This window comes from Poecilia formosa, unplaced genomic scaffold, assembly GCF_000485575.1.
Source record: "Poecilia formosa unplaced genomic scaffold, Poecilia_formosa-5.1.2 Scaffold861, whole genome shotgun sequence".
NCBI lineage: Eukaryota > Metazoa > Chordata > Actinopteri > Cyprinodontiformes > Poeciliidae > Poecilia > Poecilia formosa.
In genome coordinates this window covers 4,618-8,805 of record NW_006800800.1, presented here as the reverse complement: position 1 = coordinate 8,805, position 4,188 = coordinate 4,618, and the positions used below count along the sequence as shown (strand labels likewise).

The 4,188-nt window shown below is 39.0% G+C and overlaps 1 long non-coding RNA gene across 1 annotated transcript in view; it reads left to right on the top strand.

The window, feature by feature from the left end:
- The window catches only part of LOC103131865 (uncharacterized), a 28,340-nt gene that overhangs the window by 22,287 nt on the left and 1,865 nt on the right, over nt 1–4,188 (top strand). The gene's annotated exons all lie outside the window — the stretch shown is intronic.

Genomic DNA, 4,188 nt, shown 5'->3' with positions numbered 1-4,188 from the left:
AGTATTTTTATAAGAGCGTAAAGCTGCCAGGTTAGAAGCTTCAACAGCAAAGTGGCGCTGATCAGTTGGATGGAGGAAAAGCCCGACATCATGCCGCATTGTTGCACATTACTCCAGTAGTCTTTTTCTTTAAAATACGTTTTTCAGCACTATTTGCCTTTATGACAACAATCCAGCAGAAAAGTTGCAGAGAGAGAGACAAGCAAACCAGAGGACCAGAGTCCGATTCCGAACTGCGGCGGTCTAAAGGGGCACCGAGCTGCGTCCCAATTCAGGTAGCCTTTGCAGAAGTTTGCAGTTTTCCTTTGATGAATTAACATTTTTACACAATTTTTAGTTTGGACCAAATGTATGCTTTACACCAGGGGTGCCCAAAGTCGGTCCTGGAGGGCCGCCATCCTGCATGTTTTAGTTTTCTGGTTCTACACACCTGCATCAAATGATGGCTTGTTAGAGGCCTAAGCAGAAAACTGACTTGCTGAGGAGGTTGTTACAACCACTAGGGGGAGAACTAAAACATGCAGGATCCCGGCCCTTGAGGACCGACTTTGGACACCCCTGCTTTACACGCAGATCCGTTGCCATAACAACAGAGCAACAACAAATCCAATAGCTGACAGAGCAGGCACTGCATTAAGTATCAGGATTCAGCGCCAAAAACGCAAACATTTCCCACACAAAGAACAGAATATTCCGTCCGTAACAGTTTTTGGTTTTTTTTCTGGCTTTTTTCTCCCTCAATATTCTTTTAAAATTAAAACCTTTTACTGACCTGTAAAACTTTGGGGCTTGTTTTGTAGCTGAAGTATTAAAACATCGTGTTCTTTTCATGCACATTTAAAATTTAGACAACTTGACAGATAAAGTGACCATGGCTAGCAGGGAGCGAGATCTCGGCTCCTTTGAATACTGAATGCTGATTGGCTGTTTACTAGCGGCTGAGGGGTTTCAGCTGCAGCCTGCTCAGCCCAGTGCGCAGCAGAATCTCAGATAAGGGAGATGTCCGGTTATTTGTGGGAAGTTTCATTTGAGGGGGCACTGCCCCCATTTGCCCCAGCATATAGCCGGCCCCGTTTCCTGCCATGATTCTAACACTCATCTGCTCAGCAGCAGGTCTCCTTCTCTGCCGCACAGGTGTGATCCCAGTGAGAGCGTCTTACCGCTTATGTTGCGTTTAAAAGCGGTTCGGAAAAACAGGTTACGACATGCTGTTAATGGATTAAACAGTTTTAACTGTTGAAAAAAAGTAACAGAAAGCAGATATGGGAAGAACAGAGACACATCTAAAACATGCATGACAGAGGTACTTAATGACCAGGTTTGGAAACCATTGAGTTAAAGCATTTGTCAAGTGTCTTTCCAACATCATGGCTTATCACACTTCAAAATGAAGGACTTGACTAAACTCAGGATTTCATTAATTTATTTGAACTAGCAAACAGAAAGTAAAGAGTTGAAAAACCTATAAAAACAAAAACTATTTTTTTCTTTTACTTTAACAGTAATAATAATACAGTGCTTTTTAGGACACTCAAAGACACTTCTGAATCATATAGTTTTAAATTAATAATTTGTCTTTTTTCCAATGAGATTGATCACTTGTCCTCTGAAGTGCTTCTTTAGTGACTGTTTCTGCTGAGCTGGTCTTCCTCTGATCGATCCTCCACTAGGATGAGGATGACTAGGAGCTAAATATGGTATTTGGTTTCTTGAGCTCTCGTTCCCAATACAGGATCAGTTTTCCTCAGATCAGCCACAGTTCTCCTCCGTGCTTTTCACCTCATTTGCACCCCAACACTCTTCTGCACATATCCTTATAGCAGCATTTAACCTTAACTTGTGCATTTCAATTTTTTCTCCAACCTCGGTTTCTGCAAACATTAGCAGCGGTCTCCACCAGCTTCCTTCTCAACTTCATCCATTCTCTGGCCTTCTCCATCCAATCATTCCACACCACTGTTTCTTTTTCTTACCTCATTCACTGTTGAGTTCACTTGTCCTACGTTAACTTATACCACTTTCATAAGTATGAGATGCATTTCAGTCTCTAGACTAATATGTAAATACACATCACCAAAACGCTTTGACTTTCTGCCTTTTCCATTCTCACGTTAATAACAGTAATCGCTCCCTGCATACATAATCACTTGGATCACACAAAACAAACAACAAAAAATCAGTAATACATGCCTCTCACTTACAGTTGTGAGATGCATAGTACCAACCATATTGTAAAAAAATTCTAAATATTCTAAGGCTTTCAGAACATGGTTTGTAACCATATATTAGTGTGCAAAGCAAGATGGAAGGAAATCGAAGAAAACATACCTGGGATCCAAGCTAGATTGAGAGATGAAAGACTAATCAAAAGGTAATGGAAACAAGAAATAAATTGATCAAACTCTCTTTAAAAATATGGCGGAATGTTTTAATTAAAAATTATGACACAAGAAGCAAATATTCTGAAATGATACTGTTATGATCTGGATTTTACCTCAAATAACATGACCACTGTATAGGAAATGGGTTAATTTAGGTCTCTGCTCATATTGTACCTTTTACAACTAATCTACACTAAAGAATTTCCAGATGTTGAAAAGACTGCACAGTGTCGATGAGTGACCTTTTTGCAGTATTCTAATTTTCTGAGACACTGAATTGTGAGTTTTCATTATCTTTAAATCATGATCATCAAAATAAGAAGGAACAAGTGCTTGGAACATTTTACTCTGTGTTGATTCTATATAATGAGTTTCACATTCTGATATAACTGGCCAGAAAATATTTAAATTTTGCACAATATTCTACTTTTTATATGTAATAGTATATAATGTTAATGACAAAGGGATCTGTTAAGAATGGTTCATGATCTAAAAGAACACCTACGAATGTTTTTTGTTTATTTCCTGATTTATGACAATCAGCACACATTTGACTTACAAGAAAGGCATTTTCAAATAAGGCTGAAACTGCCTTCTGTTATTTTGCATGGTACTAACTTGGACCAACTTTAGAAAAATGCAATTTTGATTACAAATTGGCTTAGATAAATGTTGAATGCACTGAATCTATAATGTATTTTTCTACTGTTGATATTTCACACTAGAGCCATATTCACACAGTCACATTCACATATTTATGGACCATTACGCATAAATATGATCAATACACAACTTGGGGTACATCGACATGACAGGAAGTTGGTGCTGGACCCACAACTTTTATATTTTATATTGCAAGATGACTGCTCTATCTGCTAAGCCACTGTTGGTAACGCTTATGGTAAACAAGAAATAAGACGCCCTCATTACCCTTGTGGAGTAACAAGGGTGCTGGTGCTTAGCTCCAGCTGTCAAAGAGCAAGAGGTGGGCTACATCCTGGACTGGTTGCCAGTCCATCACAGGGCAACACAGAATTGTTGAGTTGTTGTTAGCACTGAGAGTGTTAAGTGTGTGTGTGAGTGGACAATAGTCATTTTTTGCACTGATGAAGGAAGCTGGAGTACCCAGAAAGAACCCATGTATCCACAGGGAGAACATGAAAACCCCATCCAGAAAGACCCCGGGCCAGGATTTGAACCCAGAACCTTCTTGCTCCAAGGCAACTGTGCCACTGTGGAGTAAAATAAAATGTAAAGTATATATATTTTTAAGTCTTAACTGGGTGTTTTTAATTAATAGTTTCATAGGATGGGAGTTTACGGTACTGCAAAAGATTTGTTGTAAGGGTTTAAATGTGTCTTTACTAGTGACGTCAATAAATGTGGACGGCACCATATACTGAAGCAGAGATAAGGAACATCATTAGAATGTGACTACATTATTATTACTCTTAATTGAATTAGGTTACAGTTTTATGTCGCTCTGTTCACGGTTTCAAGCTTTATTTGATAATCAATCAAACTGCAGAGTAAACTGCAGGCAGTTTTCAATTTGCATAATATTGTAAGGAAGGTTAAACTTTATTAGACTTTGAGTTTGGTTTTGTATTTTAGTTCTCCGAGCCTAAGTTAGATCAGCGAATGCAACACAGCTCTGGAGGGAAGGCTAGTATCGCGAGATCGTGTTGTTCATGTTGTTGTTGGTAATGGCTCTCACTGCTCACTGCCCGGACATTGTTAAATATTGTTAAATGCTGTCTGTGCCAGAGCTAGAAGCTGGAAATCACACAGTTCTTGCGTTGAAACA